The sequence below is a fragment of the Macaca nemestrina genome, chromosome 11, assembly GCF_043159975.1.
Source record: "Macaca nemestrina isolate mMacNem1 chromosome 11, mMacNem.hap1, whole genome shotgun sequence".
In the NCBI taxonomy this organism is placed as follows: Eukaryota; Metazoa; Chordata; class Mammalia; order Primates; family Cercopithecidae; genus Macaca; species Macaca nemestrina.
Genome location: NC_092135.1, coordinates 60927614 through 60950811, shown reverse-complemented (window position 1 = coordinate 60950811; position 23198 = coordinate 60927614). Strand labels below are relative to the sequence as shown.

The 23198-nt window shown below is 34.9% G+C and overlaps 1 long non-coding RNA gene across 1 annotated transcript; it reads right to left on the bottom strand.

The window, feature by feature from the left end:
• Positions 1-160: 160 nt before the first annotated feature.
• LOC139356978 (uncharacterized) lies at positions 161-21638 on the bottom strand. Its single transcript, XR_011609569.1, has 2 exons — positions 21571-21638; positions 161-254 (listed from the first exon to the last, which is right to left on the bottom strand). It is a non-coding gene; the product is annotated as an uncharacterized lncRNA (long non-coding RNA).
• Positions 21639-23198: the final 1560 nt, after the last annotated feature.

Below are 23198 nucleotides of genomic sequence, written 5' to 3'. Positions count from 1 at the left end.
ATGGACATTAAGAAATTTAGGATGATGTAAATATTCAGTATCTCAGTTGTGGTGGTGGATATATGGATGTGTACCTTTGTACAACTCAATGCTCAAAATTTATTATTTAAGCAAAAAAATTACTCAATTTTAAAAACTTTGAAAAAAAATTCATTCTTACATAAATACTGGCTGGCAGGCTATCTGCAATCCATTTCCCCGACATTGCCACATCCAATGCACAACTTCTGGAAATCTTCTGTGCTCTTTCTCTGCTGTCAGAACATATTAATATTCAGGCTCTCGTTTTCTCTCATATGGCTTATTGAATTAGCTTTTAATTAAGATCTCCGCAATCTTTTTAAAATGCAAAATTGATAACATCACATTATTACTTAACAATTGATCTTAAGCTAAATCCCAAACTCCTTTCTGGGTTTTATGAGTGTCTTTATGTTCGGTCTGTGTCCCACCTCCATCTTACTTTTTACAATTTACCCACTAGAATATTTAGTCCCAGACATTAGAAATGTTTTCTGTTCAATTTCAAACCTTTCTCTAGCTTCAAGTTCCTCATCTATGCTTATCCTTTGACATGAAGCAATCCTATTTTTCTCTATCTGATGAATTCCTACTCAATCATCTGGTCTCAACTTAATTAACCTTTTGTTCTAGGAAGCTGTTCCCAACAATGTATTCTGTTCAGGGCATAAATGTTCTCAAAATACCTATGCCTTTCAAACTATATTTAGTTACTCATTTATTTGTCTATTTTTCTTACTAACTCCAAATATGTGATTTAAAGGATTATCTCTCTCATGTTAGGATTACATTTACAATACCTACAACGATTTCTGGTCCATGGAGGGACTTCAATAAATATATAATTATTACTCAGTGATTGAATAATTAAATAAATGATGAATGAAATAAAAAATCAGTGAGTATAAAATTCTTGGCCTTCTTTAAAAGAACTACATAAAGTAGGCATTTAGAGAACAGTCAAATATCATCTACAAAAATATAGTCACAAGTTTCATTCATAAACGTCTCATTGCTGCTTAAATTTGCCACCTTTTTGTTGGCTGTTTTTAGACACCTCTGACTGATAAGCAACATAGTCTCAACAATTTCTAACCATTTCTGGTATATTGAACAAATAAGATTGTGGGTAAGTTAAAACTAGTTTCTGTTCTTGCATAAATAGGATATAAGTTCTGCTATAACAAACTGCTAAGTAGTTAAATGGTTAAACATAAAAACAAGAATAAAAGCTAACAGTTTGTAAGTAGACTTTCCAGAGAAAACTCAGGGAAAGCGACACAGTTATTAGAAGAAAATTTCCAGCAGGAAATTTGGGATTTAATCCATGGCAACTCTCAAGCATCACAAGAATGCATAAAAATCTGATAACTAGGCAAATTATTTCTCCTAATTTTATTGCTCTGTTACAATCTGTCTATATTTGTTAAATCCTCATTCTTTTCCCAGGTTAATACCTGGCAAACCCATCAGATATGAAAACATTTGAGTGAATAAAACTTTTAAATAATAAAATAATGAATTGCTTTCATTTTTTGTTTATTTTCTTTAGTACTAGGTGATAATGCTATTAGCTAGCATTTACCAAGTGGTTACCGCTTATCAGATAATGTTCAGTTACTGATCACTGACAGAATTTGTTCCACCTAATTGAAAAATAAGTGAGAAAAATGAATGGATATTTATAACATATCATGAAAAATAGCAGATGACAAAAAACTTAGTACAATTCTGAAAATTTTAAATTGTAAGTGTACTCTATGTGTGTGTGTGTATGTGTGTGTGTGCATGTAAAAAAAGCTAGGAAAATTACTCACCAAAATGATGACAATGATTATATTTGTATGGTGAGATTTAGGGTGACTCTTATTTTAAAACTTTATTTACTGTGTTTTAAGTGGGAATTTAATGATGAGCACACATTATTTCAAGTATCAGTAACAGTTTCTCCCTTCTCACATACATTTTCACTTTGGAAAAATTAGAGAAATATTATACATTTAGTCTTATTTATTAATCTTATATATATTTCTATGTCCATAAACAAAAACTTGTTACTTCAAGCTTTATAATTTTAGGGTATTTTTCTGTATGTTCTGTGCTTGAGCCATATTTTACCAGAATCAGAGTGAGTGGGAATGGCTCACTGAAAGACAAATGAATAATGTTAAAGGGAATAAATTGTAGTTGTGTCTTAGCTTCTGTTTTTTTCTACTTAGTATATAGCTAAACAAATTAGTTTAGTTTTTAAATATATGAGCCCCACCAGAGTTAAGAACATAAACACTAAATACGTTTATTTACTCTTACAAGTTGAAATGTACTTGAGAAGTTATTGAAAAATAATTTCTCATGAACGTTATGAAAACCCGAGTATTAGGGACAAGAATTTCCCACTGTTCAGACAATATAAAATTATTCCATCCCAATTCCACTCGATGTTTTTGTTTTTGTTTTTGTTTTTTTGAGAGACACGGTGTCACTCTGTCACCCAGGCTGGAGTGCGAGGGGTGATCTTGGCTCACTTCAACCTTGACCTCCTGGGGTCAAATGACCCTCCCACCTCAGCCTCCCAAATAGCTGGAACTATACGTTTCACTTGATAATTTATGAAGTGCCAACTTGAGACTACAGTTTGCAGCTAACATACTTTAGTAGGCTCAATAAAATCTGTGAACCTGAATTCAAAATCAGACATTCCGTTAAAAGCATCTAGTGATTTTCTTATTGTTTATACTTACATTTTAGAGGTTTTAAGTTCCTGTCTCCAGTCTTTGGAGCAGGTTTAGAGAATATTTTGAGAAAATATTTGGAACTGATTCCTACAGTTCATCTTTCCATAAGAGTATATTGGCACCATACTTGCAATAATGCAATTACTTAATAGCATGTTATCTACAGCAAGGGGGTTTCTTGTTCAACCACTTGTGTAATTTCTGCCCTTTAGACATTGATGAGAGCTTCATCCTATATTAACTCTTTTAATTCTTACCAAATATTTGAAACAAAGTTGTCCTTGAGAAAGAATGTCCAGAAAACATGCTATCTATCTTATCAGTAAATAGCTGGGCTTGCTTTGTCATGAAAAGACCCCTTCTATAAATAAGTCACCTAGAAGTAATATCCTTCTTAGGATATGGAAGCTTAGTGATTATGGGCTCATGAGGAACTTGTCCCAATTTCCAGTGACAAGAGCAAAGGAAAAAATGTAAAACCCATCATGGTTATTTTCTTGAGTTTTTGAGACCTGGTTCTACTCTTTAACCCTGTGCTTTGATTAGCAACTGATGCTGAGGACTAAGAGTTATCATATCTCATCTTCTATCTATACTCAGTGTATCCTGCCTTGAAACTAAGGTTGGAAAGAGAATATCATGCATTAAAACTATGAATGGGATATAAGGGAAATGGTGATGTGGTACGACTATTTTTTCTTATACCACTACAACAATTAGCACTTTAAAAAATTTCTTGGTGTATTAGGCTGTTCTTGCACTGCTATGAAGAAATACCTGAGATGGGGTAATTTATCAAGAAAAGAGGTTTAATTAGCTCACCATTCTGCAGGCTATACAAGAAGCACAATGGCTTCTGGGAAGGCCCCAGGAAACCTTCAATTATGGCAAAAGGCAAAGGGGAAGCAGGCACATCTTATATGGCCAGAGCAGAAGGAAGAGAAAGAGGTGGAGATGCCACACACTTTAAACAACTGGATCTCTTAAGAACTCTAGCACCAAAGGAAGATATCCACCTCCATGATTCAATTGTTCCCCATCAGGCCCCACCTCCAACATTAGGGATTACAATTCTACTTGAGATTTGGGTGGTGACACAAATCCAAACCATATCACTTGGAATTAATTATCTTGACATTGGTAATTCACTATTTCATATAATTTTTCCAGAATAATGGATCAAGAAGGTTATGATAAGTGTTTTCTTCCACCGTTTATTCTTTGGATTAAATGTCTAATGACAAGAAGGAAAGTTTTATTTGACATTTATCAAGAATCAACTGAAAAACTTTTCTGATTTTTCCACCACATATAAATACTTAATGCCTCCTAAATTGTTATTCTTAAAAGGAATGATAAGGGGAAACTATAAATTTGATTTACAATTTGGGGTAAGAAAATGTTTACCCTTGACAATCTTTCTCCAAATTGGTCTAAGGATTACAATTTGCATCCTTTACTAATCACAGTATACCATGAATTAAAATTAAACCACTGCATACTTAAGAGCCTTATTACAGTACAATTTATCTCTTTCCTATTCTTTGTACTATTTTGTCACAAGTTTTACTTCTACATGTTTCAAATACCACATTTTTTATAATTAAGCAATCAACTTAAATTTAAGAAATAAGATTATATGTATCTGCATATTTACCATTCTAAATGCTCATCATTTCTTCCTATATAAAATAATTTCCATCTGGAGTCATTTACTTTGTGCCTGAAGAACTTTCTTTAGCAATGTTTTTGTGTATGTCTGCTGGAACAAATTTTATCAACTTGTTTACCTGAAAATGTCTTTTGCCTTAAATCTTTAAAGACACATTTCCTGGATATAGATTCTTTCTTTCAGAATTTTTAGAGTATTATTCCATTATTCCATTGTCTTTTGATTTATGTTGTTTCTTAAGAGTGATCAGTAATAAATTTTTGCAGTTCCACTACCTATAATTTTTTTTTGAATGCTCTGGTTGCTTTCATAATTCTTTTTCTATTTATCAGTAGAGTTTGACTATGATTTTCCTATGTGCATTTTCTTCTTTATTTAAGCTGTTCAGGGTTCACCAAGTATCCTGCATCTGTAGGTTGCCCTTTTTAAAATCAAATTTGGAAAAAATGTTAGCCAATATTTCTTCAAAATTGTTTTCCTGCACCTTTTTCTTTATTCTCCTTTGGGGACTCTAATTACATGTATGTTATACTACTTGATATTGCCATAATGGACATGGAGGTTTTATTCTATTTTTTCAGTCGGCTTTCTGTTTCTACTTTAGTTTGGAAAATTTCTGATGACTTATTTTCGAGTTTACAAATGCCTTCCATTTTGTGCAATCTGCTATTAATTATATGCAATGAATTTTTCAGAGATTGTGTTTTTCAGTTTATGGTTTCCATTTGTTCCTTTATAGTTTCATGGTTCTTTTGAAATTCTCCATTGCTTCTCTAATTTTCCCATCTTTTTCTATAGTATCTTTAACATATTTATCATAATTATGTTCAAGTTCTTACTGGTAATTTCAACATTTGGGTCATAAATGAGTTTGTCGCTAGTGAACTATAATCACATATCTGATTTTTAAGTAGTTTACATTGTGCATTGTAGGGACTCAGGAATCTTATCTTCTGAAGAGTGCTGCATTTTTATAGGAAATCAGCTAAGTTACTGGCAGTTTACTTGATATTTCAAAAGATTATTTTTAGGCTTTCTTAGAATGGAGAATTTTGTTTTTTCTTTGAGTCTTATGGCAACATTTTTTTGTCTTTGTATGCAACCTTTACTCCTAAGATGTAACCCTTATATTGTTTCAATGGAGATCTTGAGATATTTACCAATTTCCTCAAAATGTTGAAATTCTCACTGCATTCCTGTTTCTCCAGCACTTGGCAGTTGCTAATACTCAGTAGAACTCTTCTAGAGTTTTAGATGTTTTCCCCAAATGGGCTTACTGATGTCTTGTTGTGTGCATGTACAGTTTAGGGGGTCATCCAACTATTTGAGAGGGGTTAATATGCAGGCTCTGTGGTACTCTTCTGAGATGTTATCCTCAAATCCCATTGTCTGCCTCCTTAGACTAATAAGTTAGTGGCTTTCTTCTTGAGTTCTATCAAAGGTATGTCAATATAAACTGGGTGTTTCCTCAGGAGAAAACCATATCAATAGGGATCTTACCCAGAATGAGATAAAAATCCCTCCATTTTGTGTTTGTTTTTATTACTCTTAAATTTTTAAAATATTTGTATTCAATATTTTGTCCACAGTATATAATTGTTATCAGCAGGTGGGTTATTCATTTATAAGCTAAAAGCTTCCTTCACTTTTATTTGCTTGATTTGCAAATTAGTGAACTGGAAATCTTTGAAATATTTTACTAAAATTAAATTCATTTAAATGTAAAGTACCTCTTAATTATGTGCATTTTGGCACAAGTGAATAAGAGCTTCAGGAATTAGGTATGTCATTAAAGTATATCAGTCATTATGCAATGAGCACACTAATGTTCACACAGATTACTGAAAGATGACAATCAAGAATCTCAAGTCATCTTGATCCAAGTATTTGCTGAAGTTGCGAACATGTTTTCTAATGTTTATTAGTATTACTCTTGCATTTTACTCCATATAATTTAAACTGTTTACATTGATTTGCTTGTTTAAGGCAATACTATGTGTCCTGGTAAAGACCTATATTCAACATAAATAATGAACTTTAAGAACATCTCACATTCACAAAATAATCCATAGTTTGCAAACAAAACAAAATTCACACATTTTTACGGAATTTAATTTTCTTAACCACTGCCCGAGGCCATGGGAGCCCACCTTTTGCATCAGTGTGACCTAGATGTGAGACGTGGAGTCAAAGGAGATCATTTCAGAGCTTTAGGATTTGGCTACCCCACTGAATTTTGGACTTGTATGGGGCCTGTAGCCCCTTCATTTTGACCAATTGCTCTCATTTGGAATAGTTGTATTTACCTAATGCCGGTACTCGCATTGTTATCTAGGAAGTAACGAACTTGCTTTTGATTTTACAGGCTCATAGGCAAAAGAGACTTGCCTTGTCTCATATGAGACTTTGGACTTCTACTTTTAGGTTAATGTTGGAATGAGTTAAGGCTTTGGGTTACAGTTGGAAGGCATGATTGGTTTTGAAATATGAGGACATGAGATTTAGTAGGGTCCAGGGGCAGAATGATATGGTTTGGTTCTGTGTCCCCATCCAAATTTCATCTTGAATTGTAATAATCCCTACGTGTAGTGGGAGAGACCCAGTGGGAGGTAATTGAATCATGGGGATGGGTTTTTCCCATGCTGTTCTCTTAACAGTGAACAAGTCACATGAGATCTGATGGTTTGATAAAGGGGTGTTCCCCTGCACAAGCTCTTTCTTGCCTGACGCCAAGTAAGACATCTCTTTGCTCTTCCTTCATTTTCCTCCATGATTGTGAGGCCTCTCCAGCCATGTGGAACTGTGAGTCAATTAAGCCTCTTTCCTTTATAAATTACCCAATCTCAGGTATCTCTTTATTAGCAGCATGAGAATGAACTAATACAACCACTCTGTGAGAGCATATCAGACTCTTTCCATCTTATAGATTAAAAATTAGAATCTTAAATAAGTTATGGTGACTTTCCAGATAAAACACAGATACAGATAGTAGGTGATGGAACCAGACCCTAGACACAGATATTCTACTCCTGGTAAAATTTTCTTTCCACTAATTCATAGTAATCTCAACATTTGGGTCCCATCTCATTCTGCTTTGGATCTAAACGTTTTTCTTGGTGCAAGTCAAATACCTTGTATTACCTTTGATATAACAGAGTAACACAGGATATTTGATGGTACCTTAGAGTTGGAGTTTGGTTCCCTTGAAGATAACAGATGAGAAAATACAATTTATAAATTATTAAGAGACACATAGACTGACACAGCTTGAACTATAATTTGGGTGTCTTAAGTCTACTAAATATTACACTGCATCATTCTTGGCATAGTGGGACGAAATAAGTTCTGGTTCATTGTTTTTTATATTTTACATTTTAATTAACTTAAAGCTTAATAAAATAATTCATTTCCACTTTTGTAGGACAAATTTATAGGAAAAAAAGCAAAAGCAAATAAAGGCATTTTTTAAAGTAAATGGTAGACTCAAGTCTGTCTCTCTTAGCCTCCAATGTTTTATATAAGGCCTGAAGACAAATTTTAAAAACGTATTTGCCAGCAGCCTTTTATCGCCACAACCTAGAACTAGATAGACTGCTATGTATTCTCTGGGGCTATGGGTGGGGGTGGGGTGGGAGAACAGGAGATAAACATCATTCAGTCTTATCTGCAGAGCTCATTTGCTTAATCCCACTTTGAAATTAAACTATTCTTTTTAAACATGTAGCTCTGAAAATAAGATACCAGCCTCTTAATAAAATATGGTATGTTGCATAGGTATTAATTATATATAATATTATTATGGGGGTATCCTTCCATGTGATTTTTTTTAAGTTGAATTGCATCTAAAGAAATTGCTGCCTGAATATCTATTTGGCTTCTCCCTCCTTTATACAATTGTACCATTACTTTGATTGTTAGATGTCCTATGCAGAAATTGAAGCTGCTTCTGAAAAGCTCTTGCCTTGCTAATCAAGCTGAAGGCATACGATTGTAGAGACAGTTCCTTAAAGAACTTATATGTGATTCTTGTTACTAGGAAACTACATTCCTAGATTGAAAATCTCTTTCATACAGCCACAGCTCAATATAGACACAGATAGATATGTTATATATACATATGCATGTGCATATCCAAAACTTTGCACATACATAAAACCAAGTTAAAATAGGAAATAGCTTTAGAGATACAATTTCTACAAATATAGTTAAATCAAAGAGTTGTATAGTTGCATCAAAAGTGATATGTCACACAGGCATATAATTAATCCTGAATATTTTATTATTGACTTTAGAAATATACAAAATGGAAATTTAAAAGATAAAACCAGCTAAATTGAAATCTTCCCAGTTTTAAGCTATTCTGTATCAGAAATATGTGTGGAGGGTAATGAAGGGAGGCATCTGGTTAAATTGTCAGAGCCGAATTTAGACATATTACAGGATTTATAAATATGCTTTCTCCTAAGAGAGTAAGAAAGACATATGTATATCAATGTCATCAGTTTCTTCGGACTTAAAGAGCATTAGAGACCATGCAGTTAAATTATCTTTATTCCTGCATTTTGTTTTCTTTTTACCTAAGCAGAATTACCTTGTAATATTCTTGTATTTCTGATAAAATTACAAAAAGCTGCCCTTCGCAAATTGATATAGTGGTAAAGTATATCCATCAAGTATTATTTTCCAAAAATTTGTATTGGTAGGCTCTTCTTGAAGATTAAGGCTGAATACAGAGTAATACAAAAAGGAGGATCATTTTGACCCAGTGGCCAGACGGACTACAAAGCTTCTTGGGATACTAGAAAAGCTTTAGGAATGGGAACTTACAGAGCAGAATGGCTGCCAGCTTTACTGCATTTAAAGGAAGTATACTAGACTGGAAGCAGTGTTTAATTTTGCCAGATTTAGTATGTCAGATCGCACACGCTCTTTAAGTACTGAAGGTGATTGAGAGACTTCATCATAGTATCTTTTTAAGTCAAGAGGGTTCCAAATGGTATTCTATACATATATGTGGTTCCTGTCCCCAGCACACTATACAACAAAAAGCATAGACAGATCTCAAGCAATTTAGAGGTTTATTTTGCCAAGGTTAAGGATATGTCCAGAAAAAAGAAACCAATCCACGGGAACAACCTGTGGTCTGTGGCTTTTTTCAAAGATGATTTTGACAGCTTCAATATTTAAAGGGGTAAAGCAGGTTGGAGAGGAAGGAGGGAGAGTATGATCACGTTACTGAATCCACACGTTCCAAGAGAAGAGGAGCAAGTAAGGAAATAGTCAATTATGTATTCGTTAATTGGCACTTTAGATAAGGTAAAGTGAACATAGAGTAGCTACCTCTGTTGATATCTAGCCTTTTATATGTAGTGACCTGCTTAGGAGCAAAATAAAAGGCAGTTTATTGCACGACCCAGCTTTCAGCTTACTTTTTTTGTCTCCTGGCATAGCAAATTGGGGTCCTGAGATTTTATTTGCCTTTCACAACACATACTTTTTTTTTTTTTTTTTTGAGACGGAGTCTCACGCTGTTGCCCAGGCTGGAGTGCAGTGGCGCGATCTCGGCTCGCTGCAAGCTCCGCCTCCCGGGTTCCCGCCATTCTCCTGCCTCAGCCTCCTGAGTAGCTGGGACTACAGGCGCCCGCCACCGCGCCCGGCTAATTTTTTGTATTTTTAGTAGAGACGGGGTTTCACTGTGGTCTCGATCTCCTGACCTTGTGATCCGCCCGCCTCAGCCTCCCAAAGTGCTGGGATTACAGGCTTGAGCCACCGCGCCCGGCCCACAACACATACTCTTAAACAGAAATGACAAATATTCGGTAGCTGACCTAGAAGTTAGTTTTATAAAAGTCAGTATGTAGTTGCTATGGCCTGAATGTTTATGTTGCCCTAAAATTCATATGTTGAAATCTTAACCTCCAAGATGGTGGTATTAGGAGGTGAGGCCTTTGGGAAGGTGATTAGGTCATGAAGGCAGAACCCCCAGGAAAGAAGCTCCAGAGAACTGCCTTGATCATTTCGGCATGTGAAGATGCATTAAGAAAGGCACCATCTATGACAAAATGGGACCTAAGTAGACACTGAATCTGTTGGTGCCTTGATCTTGGACTTGCCAGCCTCCAGAGCTGTAAGATACAAATTTCTGATGCTGAGAATCTACTCAGTGTATAGCACTCTGTAAGAGCCCCTTGAATGGACTAAGACAGCATTTGATACAGGATGGGGAGCAAAATACAAACTGTTGTGGAATATGAAAATTTGGGTCCCTTACTAAAGTATTTCTGTACCCTCGTGAGGATGACAAAAGTTTTAAGTGAGGACGTGAATTGGAATGATGAATTCAGGAAGTATGGGTAGTTGAAGCAGGTCCGATAGTGTCAAGAAAAGAAATATAAGGAAAGGAGTTGCTAAAGGAGTGCTAAAAATCACAAAATCCTGAAGTTTCCAATGTAGATTATATTTAATCAATCATAACTCTCACATTTTACAGATCTGCATATTGTAAACCAGAAATTGATCACTCAACCTCCTAAGATGTAATTTTGACAGAACTACATCTTTATTCTCTTGATTCTCATTCCAGATTTTTTCTAATATACTGTAATGAACTCATACTGTGTTCCCATCGACTCTTACACAATTTCATTATTATTTCTCTCATTGCTGGGCAGCAAAATAACTATTTAATCTAGGTTCTAGACATAAATAGAAGTGCCCAGGTCCAGAGAAAAAGGATTTTCTTCAAGAGAATGTCTGGACTTTAGATGGATCCTGGAAACAATCTCTGGCCATAAAATTATGAGGTTAAACACATCTACAAAATTATATAATTCTGGCTGAAAATGAAAAACTAATTCAACATTTGAAAAAATATTAACTCATTTAATATAACTCACTTGTTCATTTTTTTTCCTTTTAGGGTAAAGAAGTAAATTAAAAGAATTGAGACACTGACAAAATAACAAGCAAATTTATATATCAACTTCTAAGGCTAATACATCTTTTACATCTCTAAAAAGTTCTTACACAGAAATGATCTGATTGGACTAAATCACCCACTGAAAAAAGAAACCTGCATGGAGGATATACATATTTATAAAATCAGGCAGGAAATGTAGTTATATTTAGATTGTAGTTGACTTCAACGCTGCTTCTGGATTCACCACGGGTGACTAGTGGACATTGAGAAGGATATCCCTTTTAGGAAAACAATCTGCCTTTGCCAAATATTAACCAGGAATAGATGTCTATGACTTAAATGACCACTTTGGCACTTTGAAATTTGAAAAATAGCACTTCTAGTAAGAAAAATTATATGGGGTTTTCACTTTTTAAAACATTTTATTCTTTTGATAATTGAGAAGCATGAAGATGGATAACTTCAACTAAATAAAAATCATGTCACGTAAAATCAATATAACACAATTAAAAGGCAGATTTTCAAAATATGAGCTAACACTTGCATTATGCACTACAAATTCATGTATCACATCCCTAAACAGCCGGATGTGGTGGTTCATGCCTGTAATCCCAGCATTTTGGGAGGCTGAGGTGGATGGATCACAAGGTCAGGAGTTCGAGATCAGCCTGGCCCATGTGGTGAAACACCATCTCTACTAAAAAATACAAAAATTAGCCAGGTGTGGTCACGGGCACCTATAGTCCCAGCTACTCGGGAGGCTGAGGCAGAAGAATCACTTGAACCCGGGAGGAGGAGGTTGCAGTGAGTCGAGATCACGCCACTGCACTCCAGCCTGGTTGACAGACTGACACACCATCCAAAAAAAAAAAAATTTAGAAAACTGAGCAATTATCATGAATTTTAAAGATTTCCCACAGAAATTATACAAATGGCCTTTGCTCTCATAAAAAGATGCTCAATTTTACTCATTATAAGAGAAACATAAAATAAAATTACCTGCTTGATATTATTTATCATCTATCAGATTGGCAAACTTTCAAGTGTGACAAGACTCTTTTGCTGAGGTGGTACAGCACCAGGCTCTCTCATATATTGCTGATGGAATACAAAAATATAACAGCATTGTGAAGAAATTCCCAATAGCTAAACAACAACAAAAAAACCTGGATATGAAATTACTCTCACTCAGTAATCCCACCTCTAAAGATTTACTCTTAAAATACATCTCCAGGAAAATCAAACAAAGCAAAAATTCACTGAGATAATTATTGCAGCAATATTTCTAATAGCAAAATACATGAAAAAAATTCTCCTTTATAGGATATTGGTTGAATAAACTAGGCTAAACACACATGAATTGACAACTACATAACTATGTAATAAATGAGCATAATCTTCATGAATTAATATTGCATAATCTCTAGGATGTATCGTGAAGTGAAAAAACAAAGTGGGAAAATGTACTTAATACAAAATCTGTGTTTAAGCGTGAATGGGTATAAAATATATACTTATATATATTTTTTTAAGATCTTATTTTTTACAGAAAGAAATAGAGAAAGTGTCAATCAGATACTAAAGAAAATGGTTACACAGAGAGAGTGATGGGCAATGAGTGGAATAAAAAGTTGAGAGTGGGACTCTTCTAATGTTTTTACTTTGAAACTATGTAACTAACTTACCTATTTAAAAAATAAAGCAAAAGGAATACAAATGAAGCAAGTGTCAACATGAAAAACAAATAGAAACAAAGGAATATATTTCACTGTAGCACTGATAGCATAATTATACTGAAGAATTAGTTCCCTTATTATAAAGTAGAATTTGTTCACTTTTGAACAGAGTGCTCTGAGGGGACATCCTCGATGGGATATACTCTAAAGAAAAGACAAAAAAACAAGAGAAAATGTGGAAAAATTCTAAGTTACATAGTAGGTTTGATGTTGATAGTGATAGGCATGTAGTGATTTCAAAACTATTTGTATGCAGTGCAGAATTGAACAAAGAAAGGAACATATTGATGCTATTGGGAAGTAGGTTATTATTATGGGAGAAGTGAGATGCAAATATGAAATAGCAATGGAGATAAAGAGCCTGGTGATGGCCAGGCATGGTGGCTCACGCCTGTAACCCCAGCACTTTGGGAGGCTGTGGTGGGCGGATCACAAGGTCAGGAGTTCGAGACCAGCCTGGCTAATATGGTGAAACCCCGTCTCTACTAAAAATACAAAAAAAAAAAAAAAAATTAGCCAGGTGTGGTGGCACACGCCTGTAATCCCAGCTACTCGGGAGGCTGAGGCAGGAGAATTGCTTGAACCTGGGAGGTGGAGGTTGCAGTCAGCGAAGATCATACCACTGTACTACAGCCTGGGTGACAGACTCTGCCTCAAAAAAAAAAAAAAAAGCCTTGTGATGTAGGAGAGTATTAGAAGTATCAGTACAGTCATCCTTCAGTATCCCCACAGGAGATTGCTTCCAGGACACTGCAGACACCAAAACCCATAGATGCTCAAGTCCCTTATATAAAATGGCATAGTATTTGCATATTACCTATACAAATCCTCCCATATACTTTAATATCTCAATTATTTTGAATACCCAATAAAACATAATTGTTATATAAATAGTTATACTGTATTTTTATTTTTACATAATAAAAATTTAAAAAATTGTTACTTTGTGTTGCATGTTTTAGAAAATATTTTCCTTCTGTGATTGGTTGCATCCATAGATGCAGAACCTGAGGTATGAAGGACCAACTGTATAGCCTCTGGATTTAAAAAAAAGTCTCTCCTTTCTCTATCTAGGCATTTCTTAACAATGTCCACTGACAGAACCTAGAATTCCAGTAGCTATAAAGTATTCAGATAAAAATATATTTGATTCCCCACTAAAAATCACCAAGCCTTCTTAAAGAAATGACTACAGGTGGGGCAGGAAAAAGTACAAGTTGAGAGCATGCCAGAAAGAAGATAAAAGGACTCCAAAACACAAGGAGATGTGAAAAGAACACAGGAGCCAACTTAAAAGAGCATGCACTGGCCAAATTTGGCACAACTTGAGTATCAAAATGAACAAAAACCATGAATGGTTTTATAACTCATTCAATAAAAGAAGAATCCATGAGTTTATCTATTTTTAAAAGTTAAGAAAGTAGAAAAAGGGATGTTATACTTTACAGAATGCCAATCTGTATAGGATTGATAGAAATATAGGATTGATAAAAATATGGTATCACCATAGTATTAATTCAGCAACAATCACCAATGGATGGTAAAACTACTGCACGAAAGATTTTTGTGGAACAGGATTCACACAGTCCCAAGTGTTTTTCCACAGACTACTTGGGAATTTCAAAGAAAACATCCTTTAATAGTTCAACCATTATGGAAGATAGTGTGGCAATTCCTCAAGGATCTAGAACCAAAAATACCATTTGACTCAGCAATCCCATTACTGGGTATATATCCAAAGGATTATAAATCATTCTACTATAAACATAACATACACATGTATGTTTATTGCAGTACTATTTACAACAGCAAAGACTTGGAACCAACACGCCCATCAATGATAGAATGGGTAAAGAAAATGTGGCACATATACACCATGGAATACTATGCAGCCATAAAAAATGAGTTTATGTCCTTTGCAGGGCCATGAAGCTGGAAACTATCATCCTCAGCAAACTAACACAGGACGAGAAAACGAAACACTGCATGTTCTCACTCGTAAGTGGGAGCTGAACAATGAGAACACATGGACACAGGGAGGGGAACATCACACACCAGTGCCTGTTGAAGAGTTGGGGGAAAGGGGGATGGAGAGCATTAGGACAAACGCCTAATGCATACAAAGCTTAAAATCTAGATGACGGATTGATAGGTACAGCAAACCACCATGGCACATGTATACCTATGTAACAAACCTGCACGTTCAGCACAGGTATCCCAGAACTTAAGGTAAAATAAAATTTAAAAAGAATAATGAAATCTGGGAGATGCCACACTGACCAAGGAATCAAGTTTGGTATTGCCAAAAATTTGGCACACTGACTTATGAGCCTCCTAGTGTGATGTATTGGGAAGGAGGCAATATTCCTTGTATCGTTTTCCTGCCAAAAATGTTAATATGAATCTAATCAAGAAAAAGTAACCAAAAATTAGAAAATTAAAATCAAAATATTTTTGTAAAAACAATTGTGACAGAATGTTAGAAGTATCAATGTTATGAAAGATTACAAAAGAGAGGAGAAATGGTCTAGATTATACATAACTAAAGAGCCGTAACAACTAAATGCAATGTGTGATCCTTAAACTGGATCATGGAATCAACAAAAAATTTAAAAATAAAGCATTATTGGGACAATCAGGAAATTCTGAATATAAACTTCTTTTCAACTTCAGCCAAATGAAGCTTCTATAGATTGAAATTAATTTAAATGAACTATCTAAGAACTTGCATTACTCAAGAAGGATGTTCTACTTTGGCATTACTAACAACAGAACATATTTATGTAAAACTCATGAAAACATAACTAGATTTTGCCGAATTGAAAGTAAAAAAATATATATTTAATATATGTGATAACATAAACACTCACTTTGAAGAGTACAAAAGAATTCAAAGAAAAAAAAACAGTGCATCAATCTCTTTCCCAGAAAAATTCTTTGTATTTCATTGTGCTTGTTTCAATTTTTTCTAAACTTATTTTTATACATAATTTGGCTTTTCTTTTCTGTACACTATTTAGCACAATACCATTTCCAAATATCTTAAAATATTATGCTATAGCCCCATTTTTACAGGCACAATAGTATCTTATGATATGAATCTAAATCTATATGGCTTTAATTATTTTCTAGATTGGTTTAGCAAGAAAGTTCTAAGCTTAAGTTCATTTTTTCAGGAGATACAATGTCTTCTCCTAGGTTCTGGTGCATGTATCTGTAAATGAAAGGGGGCTGTAGTTAGACAAAATAATTTAAAACCCAGGAAATGTCTTTTTATGAAGTAAATACAGTCAGCAGACATATCACACTAACAATCTTACATTTGACTTGATTGCTTTTCTATGCAAAATATTTAGAGCCTGGATCTCGTTAAAGACATAGAACATCAAACGAAAATGTGACTTGAAATGATACGTATGTAAGTGCTTGACTTTGTGGCTTCTGAACTTTTGCTAGAAAACATAAGGAAAGTTCTCAATATGGGTAATTGGAGACATAGCTTAGGGAATGCAAAAGAACAGGGGTAACTAGCAAAGACAGTCTCTTAGACTCAACTTGGGACTGGGCTCTTGCACAAAAGATCCCCAACACCTCAGACATGGCTATGACAGATCCCTCTCTCACCTCTGATACACCTTTGTATCATAGATCGTTTTCTGGCTTCTGAAATGAGACTGTCTCCTTACACCTCATGTACATAGAGCTCATGTACTTTCACACTTCATAATGAACCACTTCATACTGAAGAGGAGTTTTTATTTCTCTAGTAACTAGATAAGTATCTTTTTTTGATATCATGTATACAAACTTATACATGAATCAATCTCACTTCAGATCTATAATTGCCAAAGTCCCAAAAGCAAAAAAAAAACCTTTTAAAAATACTCAATAAATGACTCGAAATAACTAAGAGCTTACCTTGTTATATACTCAACACATTGACTTTGAAAATATTTGGACGTTAAAACCCATATTTTTCTGTGTATGGGTGTAAACAACATGCTCTTCTTGTATATTATAGGAAACTCAGAGCAGAGCTCTATATTTGTATCCAGGCAGCCAGCAAGACAGAATTCAAGCATTAATATATGTATACATTTTTAATTTTAACTTAATTAACTATAAAATAAGCCAAAAGTAACTATTTTCCCTGTATTTTTCTCAGGCGTATGCCCCACATCCCTCTAACATAGGGATAAACAGTTCTGCCCAATAGTTGGCCTCATTAGTTACTGCTGCATCACTTTCAGCTGCACAGTGATGGCTGGATGGCTGGCTGCCTGCCAAAGGGCAATATTCCTTCTCCGCAGTCTCTCTCATTCTCTCATTAGCTGCATGCGAAATTGTCACATTTCTATAAGACGACTTTTTCTGTGAGAACCTAATTCATTTGGTATTATATCTAGCCTGAAATTCTGCCCATCACATGCTTCTATGTGTTTCAAGAAACTTTATTTTTAGCTTGCCCCTTTTTGTGCCCTTTCAGCATTTATGGTTTGCCTTTCTCTGTAGAAAGGCAGTTAGGAAAAGCTAATGGCTAAAAAGAAAGAGCCCATTCAGAGATAAGACCCTCAATGAATTACTGGGATGACTATTTCTCCTGCTTTGTCAAATATTTATATAGCAGCTTGTAAATGAGCATTGTTCCGTTGGTGTTATTTCCATTGGCACCAAAGGTCAATATTTCCTTTAATAGATTCTATTTAAATATATGTTTATACTCACAGTGCTCTGATTTTGATTTGTCTATTCATCTCAAATGGTGCAACAACAATGTAGTTTTGATAATCTGTAAAAAGTCCTATTAGACTCTAATCATAATTCAGTCCATGTAAGTGACAGACTCTCCTGAGTCACACTCTACCCATCTTACTCCTTGAAAACAGTTTGCCAAATTGAGCTACACGCCAAGGAAATATAAATTACATTTAGACTTTCTTAGGGTGGGATGATGCAAAGGATTTACCAAATTCTGTGAAAAATTGTATTGTCACTACATTTTGAAATGTATTTGATTTGAGCCTATTTCTTACGTTTTTAGGAAGAAGCCAGATTCTCACACTCCATTTTTCCATGTCTTCCTTAGTCTAAAGGACAAACCCTGAAGTCACAGATTAGTAACTTTGAGATAATATTTGAGATATTCACTATCACTGCTCTTTGGTGAAAATAAGAGGAAATGGGTAAATATGCCCATTGGCATCATAACTCCAGTCAACCACCAATCACAGCAAGGGACCAAATGGTTAAGTCAAATAATTTGCAGAATTTTTATTCTGACTATACCCTATGTGAAGACAAACTCCTTTGTCTTTAATTGGCACTGAAAATATGTGAGGACAGACAAATTCCCTTGTCTTTAATTGCCACTGCAAATATTTTTTTCTAGTACATCCTCTATTGAAGTAACCCATGGAGGTTCTCAGTTTCACGCAAATACCTCATTCCACTTTTCATAACTTGAACTTATCACACCAAAAGAATCCAGAGTAGCTACACACTCTCTACCCTATTGTCTACAGCTATACTCTACAAGTAGTGAAGTTGTACTACTTAAAATAATATGCTGTGGAATTCTGAAAACAGTAAGTTCCAAAGCTGGAATAATTTTTACTCTGGTGGCTGTTGAAATGGCCAACAGGGAAAGTTCTGGGGCCCACCACCTGCAGTCAGTAAAGACGGGAGCAGATTATTTCCTTCAGCACACAGTACATAATCAAAATGCTGATCTCACACCAAGTCAACATAAAAAGGTGTGAATAAAGAAACCTTTGTTATAAAACTCAGCAATCATAAATCTCCTAGTGCTCAGAGTTCGGGTGAGCTCATTTCCATTATGCTTTCTCTTTCCAGTCATCTCTGATGAAATTACATATTCCTTCTATTCTTTTTGCAGTTATCCTTAGGGTTTTAGCGGTATGTTGAACTAAATTTAATTATTATTTCTACTTGACTCACTCAACAATACAAGAAACACTGAATTATTTAACCTGGAAAATACCTTCTGTTTTAATATGGCACATTTCTGATTTTTTTCTATTTTTTAATCACCAAAAATAAATCACTTATTTTTATTGAGTCAATGTAGATTTACCTACATGTTTGCAAAATTTTTGCATACTTGTCTGTCTGACATCTCAAATTTCAGTCTCAAAATTTTTTTTTCTTGAAGTATATGTTTTAGAATTTCCTTTAATGTGGTTCTATTGAAGGTAAACTCCCAATTTTGTTAGGTTGGGGCAAAAGTAATTGTGGTTTTGTCACTAAAAGTAATGTCCTTAACTATGTCCTTATTTTTACCTTTATTTTATTTTGTGTTTACAGTCCTATGTTATTTTCTTTTAGCAGACTGAAGAGGTTCTACTACCATCTGGCTTCTATAGTTGAGGATTTGTTTGCAAGTATAAATGCTGATTGCAAGCTCTCTCTTTTCTCTTTAATAACTTAAGATACTCTTTGCCTTTGAAATGATACAATGTCACCATGACCTGTCCAGTGCATTTTTTTTTCCTACTTGGATTTTGTTGAGAATCCTGAATCTAAAAGTCCATGTCTTTAGTTATCAAAAATGTTCAGCTATTATTTCTTCGAGTATTTTCTTTCAAGCATTCTATTTTGTCCTTCTAGAATTCTGCAAGTGAGATGCATTCAATGCTCTAATTTAATCACTTAAAATTTTTCTATTTTGATTCTCTAGACTTCCATGTATTTACTGTACTAATTATCTTCAGTGTATTTATACCTGATGTCTGTGTGATCCACCAATTTTATTGTTTGCCTATTATAGATATATTTGCGTTTTTATTTGGTTTTTAATAGCTATCTCCTTTTTAAAAGTCATTCATTGCTCACTTAAGTCCCATTCAATTTTCAACATGTTACTTATAGTCTCCATCTTTCTATAATTGGAAATATTTGTAGAGCTAATCCCTGTTGATGATTTCTGCTGACTCTTACCCCAGTGACTGATTTGTGTGTTGGATTATTTCGGATTATGAGCTCATATTCAGGTATCCTTTTTTGAACTAAGAGTGACTTGAGGGGCCGGGTGCAATGGCTCACGTCTGTAATCCTAGCACTTTGGGAGGCTGGGGTGGATTACCTGAGGTTAGGAGTTCGAGACCAGCCTGGCCAACATGGTGAAACCTCGTCTCTACTAAAAATACAAAAATTAGCTGGGAGTGGTGGCAGGTGCCTGTAATCCCAGCTACTCGGAAAGCTGAGGCCGGAGAATCATTTGAACCTGGGAGGCGGAGGTTGCAGTGAGCCCAGATGGAGCCACTGCACCACTTCAGCCTGGGTGAAAAGGCAAGATTCTGTCTCAAAAAAAGTGAATTGAGGTACGTCCTTCTAAAATATGATCTGTCTTTGATACTGCCAGATACCTAAAACCACTTGGTTGTCCTGGGACTCACAAGTAGTGTAAATTCAGGTATAAAACTGAAGAAACCACTGGCTATGAATTCTGAGGGCAGAATTTTTCTTCTGCCTGTAATCTATGTGAAGACAAATTCTCTTGACATCTTTAATTGCCACTGGGAATATTTTTTCTAGTACATCCTCTAATGAAGTAACCCATGGAGATTCTCAGTTTCATGCAAATATCTCATTCCATTTAATCGTATTCTATGGCCCAGGCCTGTTTTCTTTCTATCGTGAGAGCAGTTACTGCTTCAATTTTAGTTTTCCAAAACTTTCAGATTCTTTTCCTTTTTCACATTTTCTCTATATTTGGATTTTTTTTATTTTTCAAAAGTTCAACTAGTTATTGTAAAGGATGTTTGTATTATTTTATTAAGAATTTGTTTTTATTTTAACCAAAAAATTTTCAGGTTTTGTAATTCATCCTTATAGCCAGAAATTGGTTACTTTTTTCCCAATGTGATCCAAAGGACTAATGAAGTTAAACATTAAAAATATCGATTATGATCTTAAATCCATCACTGGTACTCTGAATTTTCATGTTTATGAGCAATTAGCAACACGTCTGAAGTTATTTTCCTATTTAAATGAATGTAATTTTACTGTCTTAATCCAGATTCTGAGGAAATTTAATATGCCAAAAAATATTCAAGTCTGACCACTACTATGAATTATTTGAGGTATATTTTGGTATGAGGTATAAATAATATACACGCGTTGTTGACATAGTAATGAGAGATGACAACGTGCTAGTAGCCCTAGCTCGCTCTCGGTGCTTCCTCAGCCTCGGCGGCTGCCGGGTCTGCGCTCCAGGACTGCGCTCCAGTACCCCTTCAGCAGTACCCGCTGCGCTGTGGGGGCCCCTCTCTGGGGCTGGCGGAGGCTGGAGCCGGCTCCCTCTGCTCGCGGGGAGGTCGCGGGAAGGTGTGGAGGGAGAGGCGCCGGAGGGAGCCAGGGCTGCGGCACTCACCAGCCGCGCCGTGGGTTCTGTATTAGTCTGTTTTCATGCTGCTGAAAAAGACATAACCCGAAACTGGGAACCAAAAGAGGTTTAATTGGACTTACACAGTTCCACACGACTGGGGAGGCATCAGAATCATGTCGGGAGGTGAAAGGCACTTTTCACATGGTAGCAGCAAAAGAAAAATGAGAAGGAAGCAAAAACGGAAACCTCTGATAAACCCATCAGATCTCGTGAGACTTATTCACTATCACGAGAATTGCATGGGGAAGACCAGCCCCCATGATTCAACTACCTCTCCCTGGGTCCCTCCCACAACATGTGGGAATTCTGAGAGATCCAATTCCAGTTGAGATTTGGGTGGGGACACAGCCAAACCGTATCTCATTACTTGCGAACCTTTTTTCTTTAACAAGAAAGTAAATCCAACTTAAAGCCTATGTAGTAGACAGCAATAACTACCTATAGATTTAAAAGCATTATTTCTGTGTTATTACATGTATTTAAAAGTTGTCTTTTACTTATGACAATTTTACCATTTTGTTTTTACAGCAGTGCAAACATTTATGTATTTGAGTTTAGAAAGTCAATTTAAAGAGATTATTAATATATGTGAGTTGTTGACATAGTAAAAAACTTTAAAAGTAGTGTTCAGAAAATAGGAATGATGAGTCCACAATTAAGTATACTCTCTGAGGTATTAATCAGTAACCATGGATTTGTCCTGATCTTTACAAACTCCTTAGTTTGCTTTTTATGTTATAAGCAAATTGTTTTATGAGGCTGGAGGTAGAAAATTGGAAGAGTATATGCTTACAGAATAGGGTTCAAAGTACAACCTAGGTCTTGATAGTATGATGATCAGCCTAGTCAAGGTAAACAAATTTGATTATAATTAGTAATCTATCTTAATAAAGTACAAAAAACAAACTACCTCTAAAGGCTTAAAAATCAAGTTAGAATTCAGCAAGGGAGCAAATTTTTAAAATTACATTATCTGGACAAGTGACTGCTAAACCATCACATCAGAACACCTGAGGAATGCATTGATTGACTAGTTCACAACCACTGACTGACAGTTTGACTATTCAGTAGTCAATAGCTCACAACTATTGACTGATAGTCAAAGAATTGACTTCTTGATTCTAACTGCCTATGGCCCACTCTGAATACTGAATTAGAATTTTTAGTGGTGGGTCCTCTTAAAAATGGATTGAAAGCAACTTACTGTAGTCTAATACCTAAGAAATATTGCCAGGAATATATTGTTAATCTAATAAATTTGACTATGTATAGATAGTATATATGACTTATTCCATAGCAAAAAGCATATTATATTTATACTTTAACAGGAAAGAAAAGAGCAAAGAAATAGGCAATTCAGACTATAATTTTAGATATATTTCATTACATATGCATTATATTTCTTCTCTTGGTTAATGTTATTAAAATGTGCTATGATAGATCTATTTGATTTTGCTCTCTTTGTTATGTTACTGTCTAGACATTGACTAAGTTCTCTGAGAAACCTACTTGAAACTATCTTCTCATGTTTTTCAAAGGCCAATTTTCTCACATTTCCCTGTTATTAATGGCTCATTATGCTTCCATCAACTACAACTAAGTTATTCTTTCTGGGTCTCAGTTTCAAAATCTATAAATAAAATGGAGATAATATTTATATCATTGTTATAAATAATAGATAATATTAGGTCGGTGCAAAAGTAATTGT